The 23,516-nt window shown below is 43.2% G+C and overlaps 1 long non-coding RNA gene across 1 annotated transcript in view; it reads right to left on the bottom strand.

Annotated features, from left to right (window-relative positions):
* Positions 1-17,649: 17,649 nt before the first annotated feature.
* Positions 17,650-23,516, bottom strand: part of LOC141145508 (uncharacterized) — a 28,704-nt gene continuing 22,837 nt past the window's right edge. The window contains exon 2 of the long non-coding RNA XR_012244569.1: positions 17,650-17,955. This is a non-coding gene — a long non-coding RNA (uncharacterized lncRNA). The remainder of the gene's footprint in view (positions 17,956-23,516) is intronic.

The raw sequence follows: 23,516 nt of genomic DNA, 5'->3' as shown, positions 1-23,516 counted from the left end.
TTTGCTCAATAGCACACTGAGCTTGCTCAACCTGGATGCCCATAGTGAAGATGTCGGGGATCGAAGACAGCAGATGAGATCGACTGGGGTGAGTATACCACTGGATCGTGGGACAGGTGAGTGACTGTTTTTTAAAAGTCAGCATCTACAGTTTTTGTAGCTGCTGACTTTTATTTTTTCCACAGGTGATGGGAAAAAAGACTACAGGCCTCAAACCTCTCCTCATACCCAGTCCAGCGCATGCCTGCAGAAGAAACTACTTGCTTCCAACCTCTCCTAATAGCCAGTCTAATGCATGCCTGCAGAAGAGACTACCCACCTCAAAATTCCCTTCATAGCTGGTCCAAAACACGTCTACGACAGAAAAATACTGGCCTCCGTCCTCCCATCATAGCCAGTCCAACACACACCTGCAGAAAACACTACCAGCCTCCAACCTCCTCTCATAGCCAGTCCAACGCACATCTGAAAAAAGACTACCTGCCTCCAACCTCCCTTCATAGCTGGTCCAATGCACACCTGCCTCAAAACTTGCATCCAACCTCTCCTAATAGCCAGACCAATGCATACCTACAGAAGAGACTCCCCACCTCAAAACTCTCTTGGTCCAACACACGCCTGCGACAAAAAAATACCTGCCTCCAACCTCCCCTCATAGCCGGACCAATGCAAGCCTGCACAAAAGACTACCTGCCTCCAACCCCCCCTTAAAACCTGGTCCAATGCATGCCTGCAGAAGAGACAACTCATCTCAAAACTCCCGTTATAGCTAGTCCAACGCATGCCTGCAACAAAAAAATACCAGCCTCCAACCTTCCCTCATAGCCGGTCCAATGTACGCCTGCAGAAAAGACTACTGGCCTCCAACCTCCCCTCATAGTCAGTCCAACGCACACCTGCAGAAAAGACTACCAGCCCCAACCTACCCTCATAGCCAGTCCAACGCACACCTGCCTCAAAACTCGCCTCCAACCTCTCCTAATAGCTGGTCCAACACACGCCTGCAGAAGAGACTGCCCACCTCAAAGCTCCATTCATAGTTGCTCTAATGCAGGCCTGCAACAAAAAAATACTGGCCTCCATCCTCCCCTCATAACTGGTCCAATGCATGCCTGCAAAAAAAGACTACCGGCCTCCAAAATCCCCTCATAGCCAGTCCAACGCATACCTGCAGAAGAAACAACTTGCCTCCAACCTCTCCTAATAGCTGGTCCAATGCATGCCTGCAGAAGAGACTACCCACCTCTAAACTCCCTTCATAGCTGGTCATAAAAGAAAATTTCCTCAAAAAATGGGACTTTGAAGGACCATGAAAGCTCAAAGAATGAAATTTATATAAAATGTTGAAAATTTATTACAAAAGATAAATACATCATATATCAAAAGCTAAAACATATGATAACAGTGAGATGATCAGCACAAGAGATGGAAACATGAATAATGGAAGAAGCCCAAACCAACTTGTACTCTCATACCCATACTTCATAGCTGGTCCAACACACGCCTCCCACATAGAGGAGTTTGGCTCCCATGGCTGAGACGCAGGATCTTTCATTCTATTACTAGGGTAGGACCCACTAATCAGGGTACTTTGTAGCAGTAAGTGGGCTTAGCACTATATGACCATATAGTGTGACCAAACCCCCATATTTTTTTGAATATGTTCAGGTGTTTTTAACTAGCTTTGCAGGATAAATGTTGAATGTGTGCGCTGTAAACTGTTTTGTGCAGAAGAAACTACCCACCTCAAAGCTCCCTTCATAGTTGCTCCAATGCACGCCTGCGACATAAAAATACCGGCCTCCAACCTCACCTCATAGCCAGTCCAATACACACCTAAAGAAGAGACTACTCACCTTAAAGCTCCTCCCCTTATAGCTGGTCCAACACACGCCTGCGACAAAAAAATACCAGCCTCCAGCCTTCCCTCATATCCAATCCAACGCACGCCTGCAGAAAAGACTACCGGCCTCCAACTTCCCCTCATAGTCAATCCAATGCACACCTGCAGAAAAGACTACCGGCCTCCAACTTTCCCTCACAGCTGGTTCAGTGCACGGCTGCAAAAAAGACTACCTGCCTCCCCTCATAGCCGGTCCAATGCATGCCTAAAGAAGAGACTACTCACCTCAAAACTCCCCTTATAGCTGGTCCAACGCATGCGTGCAACAAAAAAAAAACAGCCTCCAACCTTCCCTCATAGCCTGTCCAAGGCACGTCTGCAGAAAAGACCACTGACCTCCAACTTCCCGTCATAGTCAGTCCAACGCACACCTGCAGAAAAGACTACCGGCCTCCAACTTTCCCTCACAGCTGGTCCAATGCACACCTGCAAAAAAGATTACCAACCTCCCCTCATAGCTGGTCCAACGCATACTTACAGAAAAGACTACTGGCATCCAACCTCCCTTCATAGCCAGTCAAACTCATGCCTGCAGAAAAGACTTCCAGCCTCCAACCTTCCCTCACAGAGTGTCCAATGCACGCCTGCAAAAAAGAGACTACCGGCCTCCCACCTCCCCTCTTAACGAGTCCAATGCACGCCTGCAGAAAAGACTACCGGCCTCCAACCTCCTCTCATAGCTGATCCAATGCATACCTGAAGAAAAGACTACCGGCCTCCAACCTCCCTTCATAGCCAATCCAACACACACCTTCAGAAAAGACTACCAGACTCCAACCTCCTCTTATAGCCGGTCCAACGCACACCTGCAGGAAAGGCTACCAGCCTCCTACCTCCCCTCATAGCCGCATGAAAGACAGACAATACAGGACCAAGATTAACGTTTCACATGGGTATACTGTGCTTGCTCACCCTGTCTGTCTGACATGCAGCAATAAAGATTTCTTCTAAGCAAACATCTTGTTCCAGTGTGCGGCCACTCTATTCTTTCTACATACTTCAGCAATGGTGGTTAGCCGGGGCGAGCACCTGGAGAGATATTGCACCTCAATGGCCTGAGCGGTGCTTGTTTTGTGTTTTGGACTGCAGGAAAGACTACTGGCCTCCAACCTTCCCTCATAGCCGTTGCGACACACACCTGCAGAAAAGACTACCACCAGCCTCCTCTCAAAGCTGATCGTAGCTTTCTTTTGGTGGCATTTGATCACCTCTGCGGTTTTTATTTTTTGCGCTATAAACAAAAAAAGACAGACAATTTTGAAAAAAAAACTGTATTTTTTACTTTTAGCTATAAAACATATCCAATAAAAAAAATGTAAAAATTTCTTCATCAGTTTAGGCCAATATATATTCTGCTACGTATTTTTAGGAAAAAAAAATCCCAATAAACATATATTGATTGGTTTGTTCAAAAGTTATGGCATTTACAAACTATGGGATACTTTATTGAATTTTTATTGATTTTATTTTTTTTTACCAATAATGGCGGCAATCAGCAACTTATAGCAGGACTGCGACATTGCGGCGGACAAATCGGACACTAAGTGACACTTTTGACACTTTTTTGGGGACTAGTGACACTAATACAGTGATCAGTGCTAAAAAAATATGCACTGTCACTGTACTAATGACACTGGCAGGGAAGGGGTTACCATGAGGGGCAATCAAAGGGTTAAATATGTCCCTAGGGAGTACTTTCTAATTGTGGTGGAGGTGCTTGTACTGTAAGAAGGCAAAGATCCTTGTTCCTGCTTAGCAGAAACACAAGATCTCTGTCTTCTCCTATCACAGAACGGCAATCTGTCTGCCTCGGGAACGATCGGCGAGTCCCGGTGGACATCGGGTCCACCAGACCCGCTGATAGGCTTCCGCTGTGTCCAATCACAACGGGAGCGGGTCGCCGGCGGCACGCGTGCACTCCCCAGACCCCGAAAATAAAATTACGTACAGTCATGTGATTTTGTGCTAAAGGGCCTCCCTGCCGCAGTATATGTAAGTGGAGAGGTCCTTAAGCGGTTAAGGTATTACTGTTGGGGTAAATGATCCGGTTCCTGGGCAGGCAGCTACTACACGCCAGAGGATCTCCACAGTCTCCTTGGCTTGTAGTGTACTGCAAGAAGGGTTGCAACTGAATCACCACACCACTGCTAAGAGGTCCAGATACAACTTTATTCCATTAAAGGTCAAGGGTACTATTCAAAAAGTAGCCAATGCATTTTTGGGGCACTTAGACCCCCGAAACACATTGGCTACTTTTTGAATCATACCCCTGACTTTTAAAGGAATAAAGTTGTATCTGGACCTCTTAGCAGTGGTGTGGCGCTTCAATTTCAACTCTCATGCGTCTGAATAGGCTGCCCTACCTGTGCCAAATGCGCCAAAAGAATCCCCAGCACCATTTTTTTTTTTTCTTAGTTTTAGAGTGGAGAGGGATTAAATCATCTGTCAGGTTTCTATTGCTATCTGTGCCCCCTTTAGGGAGATTCACCCTCTCTATTTTTCATCTTCACCTTTATCAGCAAAAGTGAAAGAAAATCCCAAATTTTGTGTTGTCACCGAAACAGGAATAGAGGGGAAATCTTCCAATGGGGACACTAGTTCTGAGTTCTGATGACAGCCAAGGTTTCTGTCACTTCGGAAGGATTTCTCTCACTTGCTGTTTTGGCTATGGGACAGGAAGTGAAGGGAAATCTCCCCAATGAGGACACAGATGACCAAACAAAAACACCTCACGGGGTTATAACCCTCCCTTACTCGATCCAAAATGCAAAATAATACAAATCTTTGCCTTTAGTTCTATTTTACCTTTCAGCTGGGTTGCAGGACTCAATCTAAAAGAGGTTGCAGCATATCACACATGGGGCTCAGCAGAGGTATGGTTTCGGCAGACAGGAGTAACTGCTACTGCAAAGAGAGGTGGAGGGGTGAGCACTCAGATATACATTTTTAGGGTCATTTTAACCCTTTCACTGCTGGGCATATTTTGTTTGCACATGGGCTACTTGTTTGTTTCTGCCCTCAAAGCATTACATAGTTTCTGAAATAATTAAGGCCCCATAACTAATCTATGGGGACACTGTGATGGACATCTAATCTATGGGGACACTGTGATGGACAACTAATCTATGGGGACACTGTGATGGAGCAACTGATCTATGAGGGCACTTTGATGGGGGAAACTAATCTATGGGGACACTGTGATGGAGCAACCTATCTATGGGGGCACTGTGATGGGGCAACTAATCTATGGGGGTGCTGTGATCGGGGCATCTACTTTATGGGGGTACTGTGATTTGGGCAAGTGATCTATGGGGGCACTCTGATGGGACAATTAATCTATGGGGGCAATGTGATGGGGCAACTTATCTATGGGGGCACTGTGATGGGGCAACTAATCTATGAGTGCCCTGTGATGGCGCAACTGATGTATGGGGCACTGTGATGGGGTAACTGATATGTGGGGGCACTGTGATGGGGCAACTAATCTATGGGGGCATTGTGATTGGGGCAACTACTCTGTGGGGGCACTGTGATTGGGACATCTAATTTATGTGGACATTCTGGTGGGGCAACTATTAGTGGGGGTGATGTTTATGTGTCTACACATTTTTGTTCCCTATAGTGTAGGTGGGATGGTCATGTGTCTACAAGCTTTTGGCCATATAGTGTAGGTGTGATGGTAATGTGTCTACAAGCTTTTGGTCAGGTTATGTAGGTGTAATGGTCATGTGTCTACAAGCTTTTGGCCATATAGTGTAGGTGTGATGGTAATGTGTCTACAAGCTTTTGGTCAGGTAATGTAGGTGTAATGGTCACGTGTCTACAAGCTTTTGGCCAAATAGTGTAGCTGTGATGGTCATGTGTCTACAAGTTTTTTGCCATATAGTGTAGGTTTGATGGTCATTTGTCTACAAGCTTTTGGTCATATAGTCTAGGTATGATAGTCAAGTTTCTACAAGTTTTTGGCCATATAGTGTAGGTTTGATGATCATGTGTCTACAATCTTTTGGTCATATACTATAGGTGTGATGGTCACGTGTCTGCAAGCTTTTGGCCATATAGTGTAGGTGTCATAGTCATGTGTCTACAAGTTTTTTGCCATATAGTGTAGGTTTGATGGTCATGTGTCTACAAGCTTTTGGCTGTACAGCATAGGTGTGATGGTTATGTGTCTACAAGTTTATGATCATTTAATGTAGGTGTGATGGTCATCTATCTACAAGCTTTTGGCCATATAATGTAGGTGTGATGGTCATGTGTCTACAAGTTTTTGCCCATATAGTGTAGGTTTGATGGTCATGTGTCTACAGGCTTTTGGCTGTACAGCATAGGTGTGATGGTTATGTGTCTAAATGTTTATGACCATTTAATGTAGGTGTGATGGTCATGTATCTACAAGCTTTTTGGCAAGTTGTATAACTGTTAGCGGCACCATATGTTTTCTTCACAGAGGGGACTTACAAATCTTAAGTCTGCTACTTGACTATTCTTGCCTGATTCTTCTATTTCAATATTTTATTGTTTGCATTCTGTCTAATGACGTCACAAATGAAGCTGGAACAGTGCTCCACTTTATACAGCATTAAATTATAATTACTGAGCTGTATGATCACTGGACCGGAAACTGGCAAAAGCAGTTCACACAATTTGCCAATATGGAGACACGAGGAAGAAAAAAATTCTAACAAAGCCTCGGAGATAACATGCAAGAATTTAGCTGCTATTTATAAACACTGAGAAAGCTTTGAAAAAAAAATCATGTAAATGAAGGCATTATTTGCTGGGGTTGAATTAACACCATTTATTCACACTTAAGTGTCTCTGTAAATAATTACCTTTGTCACACTGCAAGCCTCTCTGGCGTTTAATATAAAACATACTGAGCAATTGGTTTAGATATATTAATTATATATTATTACGCAGAAAATAAGAATTCTTCTTCTTGTTATTGATGTTCTCTTGGTTATCATTTGCACATTTCATGTGTATGTGACATGACCCAAAACTTGATACAACGTGTATAAGAAGTCCAGGCTATAGAGTGCACCACTTCTAGCTCCACTTCATATCTACAATGATGATCAGGGCCAGGACTAAGGCAGAAGGGGGGCGCAAGGGGAAGCTGCCCCAGGGCACAAGGAGAAGCTGCCTCGGGGCACAAGGGGAAGCTGCCCCGGGGCACAGTGTTTTCATGTCTGCTGTCACTGCTTTCTGTCATAGAGCTCAAATCATACTCATTATTGCCATCACTGGTCGCTTGCTGCATGTGCGCTCCTCCTGTGTGTGCTGCCTGTCCTCTGTACTGTGCTTAGCTCCAGTTCAGCTCTGTGTCTCAGTCATGGCATCAAGGGATGGGACATGGAAGATGACCTTTACAAATAGAGGCTGTGTGTGTACAATTGAGGAGGGGAGCAGGTTGTGTCAAGGGCTTGTAGAGGAGTTTAGAAACCATGGCTATTATTTATTATTATTGAGTTATCTTCCCCAGGTGACAAAGAACATGTAGTACCTTGTCCTATCTTCCTAAATGCTGTCTAAACCGGACAGGGCACCACCCCCGCATAGCACTTCGGCGTGATCTGTCACTGGCTGTGTCTTTAGGTCTTTAGGACACAGCCGATGCCTGATTAATGTACCGACTCACTGCCAGTACCATGTGACTGCTGTGACCAATCACAGCAGATCACATGACAATTGTAAACAATGGATGGCTTCCTTTCATGCCATTCATTGTATACAATTGTGCAGCTAGCTGTGATTGGTCACACTGATCACATTATATAGACAGGGCCAATCACAGACTGTACCATGTGAGTGGATGTGATCAATCAAAGCTAATCACAACAAAACAAGATGAATGGATCAGTTTCATTCAGTAAAAATGGTTGCTTATACCAGTGAAATTCACTGGTATAAACAATAATACTGTGTATAAAAAAAAATTAATCCTGATCACTGTCCCAGAGTCGTACAGTGTTACTATAGTAACACTGTATTGCTCGGGTCACAGTGCATAAAAGAAAAAGAAAATAAAAATAGTAAAAAAAACTGTAATAAAAAAAAAAATATATTATTATTTTTTTTTACATTCTTCATTTTCCAAACAATTATGACAAAAAAAATTACAACTTCAAAAAACTCGCCATGCCCCTTACTACATATCTTGGACTGTCTACTTTCCAAAAAGAGGTCATTTGGGGGATATTTGTACTGTCCTGGCATTTTCAGGCTTCAAGAAATGAGCCATCAGTACATCAGGATTGATCGATTTTTAGATACGTACCGTCGTTTTTGGACTCTATACCTTTCCTACAGGCTAAATAATATACACTGATTTAAGTTATTTTCACCCAAAAAATGTAGCAGAATACATTTTGGCCTAAATTTATGAAGAAAAATTATTTATTTGCAAAATTTGATAACAGAAACTAAGAAAAGCGCATTTAAAAAAAAAAAAAAATTTTTAATTTCTTTAGATTAAACGCCACCAAAAGTTAGCTCTATTTGTGTGGAAAACAAAGATACAAATGTCATAAGGGTACAGTGATGCATAACTGCACAATTGTCATTCAAAGTGTGACAGCGCTGAAAGCTGAAAATTGGCCTGGGCAGGAAGGGGGTAAAAGTGCCCTGCATTAAAGTGGTTAAAAAATATAACATGTGTGATTGTGGTCAGTGATCCTGATTATGAATGCTATTATAAAAAAAGTGTGGAAAAAAATTACAGTTTTTAAAATTTTTAATGCATCATTTATAGCAACAGTTTTAACAGTTTAAATAAGGTTTTTATGCTGACTAGCTGGAGAACGTGCTAGGGAAATACTGTATATGTAATGTTCAGTGCAAGTTATGAATTGGAGCATATATTTAGTAGAGAGAGAAAAAGAGAGAGAGAATGAGATAGATAGATAGATAGATAGATAGATAGATAGATAGATAGATAGATAGATAGATAGATAGATAGATAGATAGATAGATAGATAGATAGATACTTTAGACAGACAGATAGATAGTGAGATTCCAAAGACCAGGTTGTCCCAGCTTAAATTTAAGAAAGGTGACATTTGATTGGCTGCTATGGGCTACTGTATGTTACATGGTATTGTTGCAGTTTCCACTGCTCTGTAGTATTTCTGCGTTAAAAGGTTTTCTGAACTCTCCAAGGACCAGATACGTTCATCATCCATTTTTCCATGTTACCTGACACCCATAATCATTGACTGGTCAGGAAGAATGGATTTTAGCATTACATGCTGTGGAGGTCACAGTTAATTGAAACACATTTTGATAGTTATGTCCACTTTGTTCAAAGGTTAAGAGGTGAGAGGTCAAGAAAATGGAGTGTGGTTTATTTTCTGCTTTCTATAATGATATCATTTTACAAGTGATCCAAACATTGTTTTTTTCTGATTTTGAATAGAATGGGGAATGGGTATAACCCCTGCCAGTTTTTTATTGCTGGAATATGCACTGTAAATCGGAGGGATCGGCTTATCAGTAGTTCATGGTTGAAGAATCCGTGGTTAAGTCAGTCGAGTTCATATGAAGCACGATAGCTTGAGAGAGGCTGCTCTCAAAAGAAGACCCCGGCTTGTTCACCTATTGGTGGGGTGATCCTGAGGACTGTGATCTGGCACTAATACGTAGCAAAACCCATCTCCACGATCAGGAGCTTTGGTGAACACCGGTTAGTACTTAGAACCCACACTTCGCGTACGCCTGCATCATCCACCAGGGTGACCTGCTTTTTTTCACTTATCCAGCTGGTCAGTGGGTGCCTCTCTAGTGCTATAGCTACTGGTCTCCGAGCTTGACCCTTGACGTGAGAGTGAGACATAAACAAGGTTGATCAACCTGAATTGCATATAATATAACAGAAGAGAGAAGGGCGAAGGAGAGAGGAAGGAAGGGAAATGCAAGATTAGGGTAGTAGCAAAAACAGAGAAGAAAAAAGAGGGGGGGTGGAAGGGACAGGCGTCGCCATGGGAAAAGCAGGGTATAAAAGAGAGGTGAAGGTTTGTTACATTTGACCCAGCTCTCACAGCCCCCAGGTTGCCCCAATTTAGATAGGTGACTGTAGATATCTAATCCAGGGGCTCCATGTTTTTTTTAATCTAAACTGTTTGTCCTGTAAGATACTTGACAGTTTTTCATGGAGTTTTATCCAATATTTTTTGGTAGTAGCATATTTATGTATGTATGTTTATCACAGGGGGTTTCCATTCTTGGGCCATGGATATCTTGGCAGCCCAAAGGATAAAAGAAAATTAGTGCTTGAGAGAGTTTAGGTATCTCACTCGAAAAGTCTTGACATTTTTGACAATGTTGACATTATTACTGAGTAAATAAGGGTAAAGATTCTGGTCCATCATTGCTGGGCCTTCAGACAAGACCACCAGACATGATACAAAGAGTTCTAGATTCAGGGGGTTATGTTCAGTACTGGTATTGGCCAACAGATTCTGAAAGTTAATATTATTATTGACAAGGCTGCTATATGGGCCACAGATGTTGGGTTTCAGGTTGGTCTAGGAACAGGAAACATGACTGTAAAGTTATTAGAAGAAGCATAAAAGTCCTGATGAAGGAGAAATGTTGGTGTCCCTGGTACACATTGGCTGCTTTAGGTTTTCTTGTTATGAGCAAGCACTAATATTAGATTTTGTATTCTTACATCTTTGGTATAGCACTCTTATTAGACCTTTCACAGGTTTGCATTGCTGTATTGTCCCTGCTGAAGAGATGCACCCTCTCTGTTTGTCATGATGACTATTGTCACTGGTACACAAAATTATAGAAAATGCTGAATTTTACAGCTGTCACCAAAACAGAAGATGAGGGGAAGTCTATCAATGGGGACACCAGGGATGGTGACAAATGTGTAATGCCCTGTACACACGGTCGGACATTGATCGGGCATTCCGACAACAAAATCCATGAATTTTTTCCAATGGATGTTGGCTCAAACTTGTCTTGCATACACACGGTCACACAAAGTTGTCAGAAAATCCGATCGTTCTAAACGCGGTGACGTAAAACACGTACGTCAGGACTATAAATGGGGCAGTAGCCAATAGCTTTCGTCTCTTAATTTATTCTGAGCACGCGTGGCACTTTGTGCGTCGGATTTGTGTACACAGAATCGGAATTTCTGACAACGGATTTTGTTGTTGGAAAATTTTATATCCTGCTCGCAAACTTTGTGTGTCGGAAATTCCGATGGAAAATGTGTGATGGAGCCCACACACGATCGGAATTTCTGACAACAAGGTCCTATCACACATTTTCCTATCACACATTTTCCGTCGGAAAATCCGACTGTGTGTACGGGGCATAAAAGGGGATTTCAGCGGTTTCCTAACAGTAGCTTTTGCTCTTTTATTTTTTATTCACAGTTTTAAAAATGTTTGAACTTTGAACAAGCATTAAAGCAGAATTAAACTCTTCCCAATCAGCATTACCTTTTTTTAATTCCCTTTGCTGCTAGCATTAGTAAATAGATAGAATGGTATATTATATTTACTTGTTTTGAATCTTTTATTACATGTCTTCAGTTGCTTCCTGTTTCTGGCCTAGGCTAAAATAATGTCATACATTCCAGGAGTCTTCAAGAATCTTAATTTTTTTTCTTTCATCTGGAGGTGGGAAGGAGGGGCTTTTTTAGCTTAGTACGCCCCCCTGCTTGCATGCATGATCTAAGGACAGATGGATTCCGGGAAATAAATGCTACATGAATCCTACTAGAAATGCTAGTGGGACGGGAGTTCATAGTGATTTTAATATTAAAAATGGATTAAACACAGTGGCGGCTGGTGCTGGAGGATTTGGGGGGGGGTGCGACCAGGTTCTGGGGAGGGAAAACCGAGTGTTCATTCGCTGGTATCACAGAGTGTGAGGATTCGGGGCGCAGCGCTCTGTGCCCAGAGGACATTATGAAACAGGCCAATTGTGGCCTCAGGTTTCGGTCACGTATTCGTGAAGGGGTGACGGAACTGGTAGAGACCTGTTGGTCTGGCGCCCCACACAGTGCATGGTCAGACACATTATGTTTCATTGTGCAGGCTAGGGGGCAGATTGTGTGGGCTGGGGGGGTGAGGGGGCAGCGCCCCTGCTTTGTGGTGCTCAGATACAGTAAAGTTATTTCTGAAAGCGCACCAAACCCGCAGGATATAATAGAAGTCTATGGCTCAGTGCAGCTAACCCACGGGAAGGCCGCAGGTGCACTGCGCTGCATCCCGGGATCACTGTGAAAGCAGCCTAATAGTTGTTAACCCTTTTATAGGTGCTAATATGCCCATTGCAAAAGCACAGTGTATGTGATGTTTAACACACTGACCTTTTTCTCCTCTGCTAGAAAGATCCCAGGCGAATTGCACTTGGTGTCACTCTGCCTGGGACAGGAGTTGGCACTGCAGAGGAAGCATTGGCTTATGCATCTTCTGCTCTCTATGTGTCAGCCTGCTTCCTACACAGTTGGCACTGGCTAAATGCACTCTGATACTCTGGGATGGTGGGTCGGCAAGGCCAGATCGCAATCATCGGGTTGCCGAACCAGGGCATGGGCTTCCCTGGTTTGAGGTTGAGGGCCACAGATTGAGCACCCCTGATTTAGAAGAATGCCCCTCCTTCTTCTAGTTCTGTTATGTAGATATTTAAAGGAAGCTGATATAAAGGCAGAGGTGGGTACTTATGCTGGCAATAATTCCGTTTATCTTTTGAGAAATTCATGTGTTGAATTTACATCTATTTGGAGTTCAGCTTCAAATGATCAATGACACATCATGGAACCCTCTGCAAACCTGTTACAGATTGATTTAAACCGTTGAGAAAACATTGTAAGTGAGCGAAGCGCTTTTACACCCAAGGTCATGTGCAGCTTCAGTGAGGTGACAAGCTCTCCCTATGGAAAGCAGAGTTCCTCTGACAGAAAACAATATGAAACATGAAAATGTAAATCTGGAACTGTGAAGTGAATGTGAGAATCCAATGTTCATTCCAAGATTTTATTCACACATCAAAAGAAAACAACTTCACATTTTTAGACATATGGAAGGTTAAATATAGACGTGCCAATATTTAATACAATTTTTAAAACATGTATGAGCAATGGCAAGCTATGCATATGTCAGTGCCCTCTTCACTGTGTGCTGTTTGATGAGTAAGACGAGTTTATCCATGAAATCTGCAAAATGCGTAGGAGAGATGGAAGCTTTCAGAAGCAGGCCCCCCTTACCGTTTACCTATAAGATTTAATGAGTGCCCCTCCCCCAAATCTTTTCCTTTTAGACCGTAAGGCTCTAAATCTTTTTACATGTAGACTGTGGCTTTAATGAGCGGGACATCTCTTTTTCCTTTTGCGAGCCATGATCATAAAAACTGCAAGTTTTCATGAGTATGGCTCCCAAACCTTTCCCATTTAGAATGTAAGCTTTCATGAGCACTGCTCCCAAATCTCTATTTTGTAGCCTGTATGCCTTTATGAGCAGAGCTCCCAAAACTTTTCCCTTTAGACTCTAAACTTTCCTGATCAGGCCCCAACACTTTTTCCATGGAGACTGTAAGTCTTCTTCAGTAACGCCCAATCATTTTCCTTGTAGACTGTAGGCTCTCAGTAGCAGGATGTCTAAACTTTTTACCCTTTTAGACTATAAGCTTCATAACCTGGGCCCCAAAATGTTTTCCATTTAGACTGTAAGCTTTCACGAGCAAGCCCCTGATACCTTTTTCTAGTAGAATGTAGGTTTTCTTCAACAAGGCCCCCAATCATTATTCTTTTAGGTTTTCATGAGCGGGGCATCTAAACGTTTTCCCTTTAGACTATGAGCTTTCATGACCTTGGCCCTCAAACCTTTTTCATTTAGACTGTAAGCTTTCCTGATCAGGCCCTCAACACCTTTTTTGTGTAGTTGGCAGGCCTTCTTCAGCAGAGCCCCCAATCATTTTCCTTATAAACTGTAGGTTTTTGTGGGCAGGGCCATAAGTCTTTTTCTTGTAGACTGTAGGCTTTCATGAGCAGGGCCTCTAAACCTTCTCCATTAGACTATGAGCTTTCATGAGTGGTGCCCCCAAAATTTTTACCTTTGGACTGTAAAAGTTCCCCCAACCCATTTCTTTGTAGATTGTATGCTTTACCAACCATGCCACCGAAACCTCCTCCTTGTAGACTGTAGGATTTTATGTGCAGAGCCTCCAGCCCTTTTCTTTGAAGACTGTAGGCTTTTATATGCATGGCCCTAAAACCTTTTCATTGTACACTGTAGGCCTTTATTGGTGGGGAACCAAATCCTTTTCCCTGTAGACTGTAAACTTTTCAGAGCAGGGTTCCCACACCTTTTCAATTTAGGCTGTAGGCTTCCATGGGCAGTCTCCATTGTACAAAAAAGTGTGAGTTTTTTAGGCAGTGCAATGGGAACGCATCTGATTTGCAGATGTGTTGCAGATGTGTTCCGTTCTGAACACAAATTCTCTCCCCCTCCTCACTACACCTCCCCCCTCTCCCTGGTCAGCTCATCCGCAGCTACAACAGAGAGGAACCACTGAATGAATCATGTTCATCTTCGCAGGGAAACCAGAGCTGCAATTCGCACCGCACATGTGTGAACCCAGCCTTAGATTATAAGGTTTCATGATTGCGTCCCCCAAACCTTTTCCCTTTAAAGTGTAAACTTTCCTGATTATCTCCCAAATGTTTCCCTTGTAGACTGCAATCCTTTATAAGAGGGTCCCCCATTTTTTTTCTTTGCAGACTGTAAACTTTCATGAGCAGGCTCCCAAGACTTTTTTGTATGCCTTCATGAGCAGAGCCCCCAAACTATTTCTCTTTAGACTGTAAGCTTTTCTGATCAGGCCCTGACACTTTTTCTTTGATGACTGTAAGTCTTCTGCAGTAGTGCCCCCAATCACTTTCCTCACCGACTGTAGGCTTTCAGGAGCAGGACATATAAACTTTTTTCCCTTTTAGACTGTGAACTTCATGAACATGAAAGTCCCTCAATCTTTTTCTTTGTAGACTGTAAACCTTCATGAGAGGGGCCCCAAATCTTTACCTTGTAGACTGTAGGCTTCCATGAGAGCTGCCCCAACCCTTTTTCCTTACACTGTAAGATTTCATGTGTGGGAGTTCCAAAGCCTTTTCCCTTTAAACTTATCCCACATTGCTTACCTTCCTTGTAGACTGTAGGCCTTCATGAGCGGATCCTCCAAATCTTTTCTTTGTTGATTTTAAGCTTTCATGAGCAGGGCCCCAAACTTTTTCTTTTTAGCCTGTAGGCTTTCCTAAGCACAGCCCAAAGAACTACTTAAACTACATTTAAATCCCTGCACAAAAGAAAAGTACTCACACAGTGTGGATGTATGGTATATGTTGCAGGTCACTAAAAAAATCAATGGGTAACCAGCTAATTGTTATTGGATGAAGCAACCAATCAGATAAGGCATAAGGTCCAACCAAACAGAATTATAGAAACCAATGAGTCCATAGATTACAGCTGAGAACAAATATCAATGAAATAGGTCCTCTTTATTGGATAAAAACATGCAAAGGGCCACTTACATCCAATAAATAGAACAAAACCACAGCCCCACATGTGACCAGATTCTGGTGTAAAGAAATATCATCTGCTCCACCTGTGGCCACCAGGAAAGCAAAGGACTGAAAGATGGATGAACCAGCTGGGAGGAGAGATGTGGATGGTGATGTGCTGGTTATATCCGTATCCAGGAAGAGCCACTGGACATCACCAGTTAGGGAGGACCAGAAATGATGTCACTGGAAGTGACCTCTCGCCAACCGGATTACTAAATCTGGGGACTCTGATGGAGGGCACAACAGTCTGAGTCTCGCTCCAAGGCACTGCCTCTTTGACAAGCAAATGTGGATTCTCTATTTCCTGCATGTAAGTGGCAATTGACATTTGTTTTCAGCAATAATCTATGGACTCATTGGATTCTATCATTTTTTTCCCATGCTACACATGTAATTTCTGGCTCTATGGATTGTTTCTTGATCATCATCATTGGGTAAAATTGTGTCATTAGGGCAGGTTCTGTTTTTCTTGCTTTATCCATGCATTGGTTTGGCTCCATCCAGTGGTTTGCTTTATTTACACCTCTGTGGGGTTTTTATTCTTTTAATTCTTTATTTAGTGGTTAAGGCATTCGGCAATACAAACAGAGCAAGATATGTTCATATTAGCACTGAAAAACATTGTCCAAAATAACAGACCAACACAAGTAGGTATATATAATATAACCAGCAGTGAAAAATACTTAGATATAAAGAAAGAATGGGTCATAGCACTAAACATAGGGTCAGCAAGTTATCGATTGTTAGCAGTGGATGTCGAATTCTAAGGTGTTTTATTCAATATTTAATAAGAGAAAGGCTCTTTACAGTATACAAACGGTAGTGCATAGTGCTCAAAAAAGTAGTAGTAAAAGAAGATGAGAACCAGAAGAAAAGAGGGGAGGGGCAAGAGGGGAGGAAGTATAAGGTAAGTGGATGGAAGGGAAGAGATGGGAGGGAGGGGGAGGGGTGGAAATAGGACAGGATAAGGGTGGGGGGGGTGCAATAAAAAAAAATAGTTTTCTTCCGCTTTGATAATTCCATTCATAAGACATGGTAATCAGAAATCTGCATAAAGGACAGGTTAGGACTGAGTGGCAAGTGGAGTCTGGTCTCTATAAAATAGCTAAGGAGTCCACATCTTCCAGTGCTTGTCTTCCTGTTCCTGCAGGTCACACCTCTGCATTTTTTGTGCAGTGCAAAGACAGTGAAGCAGTTAAAGTCACATTACATGCATTTTACTTGTTACCATCCATCCCTACAGAAGGTGCATTTTACTGGAAAGATGTTCTCAAACACAGAAATCTAACAGTGTTAGACACCTGTCAGATTTACATAAAGTCCATTATGCGCATATCATTTGGATGAAGTTGTATTAAATGGTGATTAGATCGTTTGAAAAGTCTCATCAGACTTAAAAATCATTAAAGAGGAACTGCAGTCTGCTCACATCATTTGTAATAAAAACATCTTTGCCATTCTGAAGCTTCCTTCCAACCACTTTGTATATTCTTTTATATATACCGTGATTCTGTACTCCACTGAGTCTGGCTGCAGCTATTTTAACTGTGGGCAGCTGAAGCTGCTGCCTGTTCACTTCCTGGATTTACACAGACACACAATTCCAGCTCTGCAGGCCTGCAGCTCTCATTGGCTCTCTTATGACTCATCTCCCCTCCCCTCCTGGCAAACTTTTACATAAGTGAGAGAGAGCTGTGCATGATGTCATAAGGCTAATGACCAGACAAGAAACAGGAAGTGGGCTGTATAAGGTATTTACTGGCAGAAAAAAAATGTTTTACTATCCAAAGTTAAAACAACAAGAGCAGAAGATTTAATAGATGGAAAGTTGAAAAAATGACTGAAAAATGTTTGGAACATTTTGGCCTCCTCCTCCACCAAGGTGCCCACATACTTCTTTCTAAAGGTGGACTCCCACAGTGCTTACAGCTTTTGCAGTAACTTACCAAATAATTACAATGATCATACCCTTATCACTGAAATAGGCAACATTTAAGTCTACTGTTACAAAAATATTTATATAGAAAATTTGGGATTTTCAAGGTGTTGAATCCTTCTGCCAGAATAATCTAATTATTCAAAGAATGTTTATTATTACAAATCCATTAAAATGTTTGGGGTACCAAACTATCAGGAACCATGAATCAGACCGAGACAGAAGTATAGTTAAATCACACTTGTTTAATAATAATAATAAAAAGGTAAACAGAGTAAGCGTAGTCAAAACAAGCCAGAGTTCAGTAACTGGATCGGGTAGTCAGCCAAGCCAATGTCAGAGAGCCAGAGATGAACGTAGTAGTACAGCAAGCAGGATCAGGAGCCAGAAGGGACGTCAGCCAAGCAAGTCTTCAACAGGAACGCAGGAGAAAGTCTATGTGAAGTTGACAAAGGCGAAGGCAGAGATCAAGTGATCTGGACGACTTTAAGTAGGCAAGACGGATGAGCAGAATCAACAACAGCTGGGTAACTGTGGAGAGAGATGGGAGATGGCAATTAGCCGACAGCTAAGCGGCCAGCTCAGAGTAGGAAGGGATGAGCCCAGCCCTGACACAAACCCCTTTGAAAACTTGGATTCAGTAAACCATATTTATTAATGCAACCTCCATGGGAATAGCACCTCCCCTCATATAACATATCAAACCATGCAATCGATATGCACAATATCTCACAAAAGTGAGTACACCCCTCACATTTTTGTAAATATTTTATTATATCTTTTCATATGACAACACTGAAGAAATTACACTTTGCTACAATGTAAAGTAGTGAGTGTACAGCTTGTATAACAGTGTAAATTTGCTGTCCCCTCAAAATAATTCATCACACAGCCATTAATGTCTAAAGTGCTGGCAACAAAAGTGAGTACACCCCTAAGTGAAAATGTCCAAATTGGGCCCAAAGTGTCAATATTTTAGTTGGCCACCATTATTTTCCAGCAGTGCCTTAACCCTCTTGGGCATGGAGTTCACCAGAGCATCACAGGTTACCACTGGAGTCCTCTTCCAACATCACGGAGCTGGTGGATGTTAAAGACCTTGCGCTTCTCCACCTTCTGTTTGAGGATGCTCCACAGATGTCCCACAGATGCTTCTTCCTCCGGTCTTCTCCATCTTCCTCTGGCTTATTCTTCCCCCGGTCTGTCCTCCGGTCGTTCTCCTCTGCCGATCCCGCCACCACTCCCGCTGCGATGGGGCGCATGATGTCACTCTGAGACCTCGCCCCTTGTGACTTCACTGCCCAGGGCATGATGGGTCAGTGATGTCACAAGGGGGCTGGGTCTCCTGTTGACGTCATCTGGCGGCCACGTCCCATAGTTATATATGATATGTGTGCTATGAAAGCGGACAGATCGGCTGGCCGCAGCGTCGGTGGAGGTTCGTTGTTTTCATGTTCAGCAGGTCGATGGCAGGAGCGGCAGAGGAGAAAGACTGGAGGACGAAGCGGGGAAGAAGCCAGAGGAAGATGGAGAAGACCGGAGGAAGAAGCGGAGGAAGATGGAGGAAGAAGCGGGGGAAAGAAGACATTTTTAATAAAGGAATTGTCAAAAACTGGCTATTGTCTTTTGTCACATTTCACTGCTTTTTTTGGTGAATGTGTAGGGGTACAATGTACCCGATACCCATTCCTATAGGGGGGCAGGATCTGGGGGCCCCCTTCTTGAAGGGGGCTTCCAGATTCCAATAAGTCCCCCGCCCGCAGACCCCCACAACCACCGGGCAAGGGTCGTGGGGAAAAGACCCTTGTCCCTATCAACATGGGGACAAGGTGCTTTGGGGGGGACCCTATGGGACATGAACATGAAAAATCAAAAGTGCTAATTTTAAAGGCTTACATGCAAGTTATTGCCATAAAAAGTGTATGGGGACCTGGGTCCTGCCCCAGGGGACATGTATCAAGGCAAAAAAAAGTTTTAAAAAAGGAGCAGTGATTTTAATAATGCTTAAAGTGAAACAATAAAAATGAAATATTCCCTTAAATAGCGTGCCTGGGGGGTGTCCTTAGTATGCCTGTAAGGTAGCGCATCTTTCCCATGTTTAGAACAGTACCACAGCAAAATTACATTTCTAAAGGAAAAAAATGTCTTTTAAAACTGCTTGCGGCTATAATGTATTGTCGGATCCTGGCAATATAGATAAAAATCATTGAAAAAAAATGGCGTGAATTCTCTCCAGTCAATTACCAGGCCCTTTGGGTCTGGTAAGAATATTAAGGGGAACCCCGCATCAAAATTAAAAAAAAATGGGTGTCCCCCCAAAATCCATACCAGGCCCTTCAGGTCTGGTATGGATATTAAGGGGAACCCTGCGCCAAAATTTGAAAAACAAAATGGTGTGGGGGTCCCCCCCAAAATCCATACCAGACTCTTATCCAAGCATGCAACCTGGCAGGCCACAGTTAAGGGGGGGGGCGAGAGAGCGCTGTCTTCTGTCACCACTGCCTACTTCTCCCACTGCTGTGTTCTTCCTCGCCGCTGTGTTCTTCCTCGCTGCTGTCTTTCTCCATTGTGTTGTCCCCCGCTGTCTGGCGTCTCTTACACAGCCATGGAGCGTGATCATGCGTTGAAGTCACACGAAGAGCCCGTCCCCTTTATGTTTGGAAAAAGGGGGGTTTCCATGTGACATCAATGGATGGTCTCGCCCCATGGGTGTGTAAGAGACGCCAGACAGCGGGGGGGACAACACAACGAAGGAAGATGGCGGCAAGGAAGAACACAGCAGTGGGAGAGACGCCAATAGAAGACGGTGACAGAAGATGACGGTGTGGGAGAGACTGCACCAGGAGAAAATGATGGCGAGAGACACGGCTCAGGGGAGATGACCACTCAGAGCTATTTTACAATAAAGGAATCGACCAAAACCGGCTATTGTTTCACTGCTTTTTTTTGGTGAATGGGTAGGGGTACGATATACCTGATACCCATTCACATGGGGGGGAAGGATCTGGGGGCCCCCTTGTTAAAGGGGGCTTCGAGATTCTGATAAGCCCCCCACCCGCAGACCCCCACAACCACCAGGCAAGGGTTGTGGGGATGAGGCCCTTGCCCCCATCAACATGGGGACAAGGTGTTTTGGGGGGACCCCAAAGCACCCTCCCCATGTTGAGGGCATGGGGCCTGGTATGGTTCAGGATAGGGGGTGCTCTCATGCCCCCCCCTTTTCCTGTGGCCTGCCAGTTTGTGTGCTTGGATAAGTGTCTGGTATGGATTTTAGGGGGGACCCCATGCCATTTTTTTTAACTTTTGGCATGGGGGGGTTCTCCTCCAGGTCCATACTAGATCCGAAGGGCCTAGTATAGACCCGGGGGAAACCCCACACCATTTTTGTTAAATTTTGGCAGAGGGGGTCCCCTCCGAATCCATACTAGGCCTGGTATAGATGGGGGGACCCCATGCAGTTAAACAAAATTGGGATAACTTTACCGTTGTCTTATTTTTTAATTCAAAAATGTGTAATTGTTCCAAAAAAGTGCGCTTGTAAGACCCCTGTGCAAATACAGTGTGACAGAAAGTATTGCAATGACTGCCATTTTATTCTCTAGGATATAATGTTTGGGGGCTCTAAGTAATTTTCTAGCAAAAAAAATGATTTTAACTTGTAAACAACAAGTGTAAAAGAGAGGCTCAGTCCTTAAGTGGTTAAAGCTTTGCCTATGGAGAATTTTAAGCACCGTTTGCTGCCATTCCATAGGCAGACGCAATTTTAAAGTGTGATATTTTAATTATCTATTTACTGAGCGTAACATCATCTTTCATATTATGCAAAAAAATTGGGCTAACTTTGTTTTTTTTTAAACCATGAAAGAAAAAATTGCGTTTGAAAAAACGTGTGACATAAAAAATTGCAGGGCAGGGATCTCCAAACAACAGCCCTCCAGCTGTTGCGGAACTACACATCCCATGAGGCATTGTAAAACTCTGACATTCACATGACTAAGCATGATGGGAATTGTAGTTCCTGAACAACTGGAGGGCCATAGTTTGGAGACCCCTGCTCTAGGGTCTCTGCTAAAAAAAAATATATATATATATAATGTTTGGGGGTTCTAAGTAATTTTCTAGCAAAAAAAAGTCCATTCTTGCATGTAGGAGCTAAGTGTCAGAAATGGCCCTGATGGCAAGTGGTTAATACATAATAAAGAGTCTTTGGCAGATTTACACTATGGGGAGCATGGGTCTCCTTCTTCATTTTTCTTTGAGGATAATTTTCTAGGATGTTGGAGCGAGACCAAAACAACTAGTGGTATTCTGTTTGGTGGCTTTTGGAGTTTATCTTGGTATTTATATTTTTGCAACAGAAAATCTTACAGTGATCCTGAGTCCAGCCTATAACCCATTGGTGCTCTTCGAAGTGTACCATTGGGTTGGACCTGCATATAAACACGCCGTACATGACCTTTCTATAATTTGAGGGTCATGTGGTTCTGGTAAGCCTCATATGAATTTTTCATGGTGGAGGTTGGTTTACTGGAGTGGGACGCATACTTTTTGTCTTTTTGTGGACTTTGAGAAATGTTACGCAGACTCATACACCGTATATTTGTGATAATTTGAACGTTGGTGTTTTTCTTTGCATTCATTGAGCGCAGAACATTTCTGTTTACTGATATAGACAAGTTGCCTAGAGTCTTGTGGGTTCAGTTCACACCAGTGGCGTGTGCTGACAGTATGACAGACATTACTTTTTATCAGCTCAAGGTATTGTGTAGTACAGCAGTGGTTCTCAACCTCAGTCCTCAAGTACCCCCAATAGGCCATGTTTGCAGGTTTTCTTTTATCTTGCACAGGTGCTTTAAATTGGAGTCAATGACTTGGTAATTTGGACAGCTATTTTATCTAAGAGAAATTTCCAAAACATGGCTTGTTTAGAGTTGCCACCTCATCCCTTTAAACCTGACGACATATGAATTATACAGGTTCTGAGGCTAATTTAATGTAGATAAGGCACCGAGTGAGTTTATTTACCACCTTAATCAGCCACAGAACCTGTGTAGTTAACGTGTTTGGTTTTAACCATTTGCCGACCTGCCGCCATCTTTATACTGTGGCAGGTTGGTTCGTTCCCGTGAATCGCCGTAGCTGTATGGCGGTCCCTTTAACGGCAGAGAAGCCAATGCGAGTGGCCGGCAGCCACGATGTCCGCCGGCCACCCGTGATCCCTCCACAGGGAGGCAGAACAGGGATCTTTCAATGTAAACAAACAGATCCCCGTTCTGACAGGGGAGTTCAGATTACATAGTTACATAGTAGGTGAGGTTGAAAAAAGACACAAGTCCATCAAGTCCAACCTATGTGTGTGATTATGTGTCAGTATTTCATTACATATCCCTGTATGTTGCGGTCATTCAGGTGATTATCTAATAGTTTCTTGAAGCTATCAATGCTCCCCGCTGAGACCACCACCTGTGGAAGGGAATTCCACATCCTTGCCGCTCTTACGGTAAAGAACCCTCTACGTAGTTTAAGGTTAAACCCCTTTTCTTCTAATTGTAATGAGTGGCCACGAGTCTTATTAAACTCTCTTCTGCGAAAAAGTTTTATCCCTATTGTGGGGTCACCAGTACAGTATTTGTAATTTGAAATCATATCCCCTCTCAAGCGTCTCTTCTCCAGAGAGAATAAGTTCAGAGCTCGCAACCTTTCCTCATAACTAAGATCCTCCAGACCCTTTATTAGCTTTGTTGCCCTTCTTTGTACTCGCTCCATTTCCAGTACATCCTTCCTGAGCACTGGTGCCCAGAACTGGACAGCATACTCCAGGTGCGGCCGGACCAGAGTCTTGTAGAGCGGGAGAATTATCGTTTTATCTCTGGAGTTGATCCCCTTTTTAATGCCAATATTCTGTTTGCTTTATTAGCAGCAGCTTGGCATTGCATGCCATTGCTGAGCCTATCATCTACTAGGACCCCCAGGTCCTTTTCCATCCTAGATTCCCCCAGAGGTTCTCCCCCCAGTGTATAGATTGCATTCATATTTTTGCCACCCAAATGCATTATATTACATTTTTCTACATTGAACCTCATTTACCATGT

The sequence above is a fragment of the Aquarana catesbeiana genome, linkage group LG05 (assembly GCF_042186555.1).
Source record: "Aquarana catesbeiana isolate 2022-GZ linkage group LG05, ASM4218655v1, whole genome shotgun sequence".
Lineage (NCBI taxonomy): Eukaryota > Metazoa > Chordata > Amphibia > Anura > Ranidae > Aquarana > Aquarana catesbeiana.
Note: the sequence above shows the minus strand (reverse complement) of the source record. Positions and strands in the feature narration are given on the sequence as shown.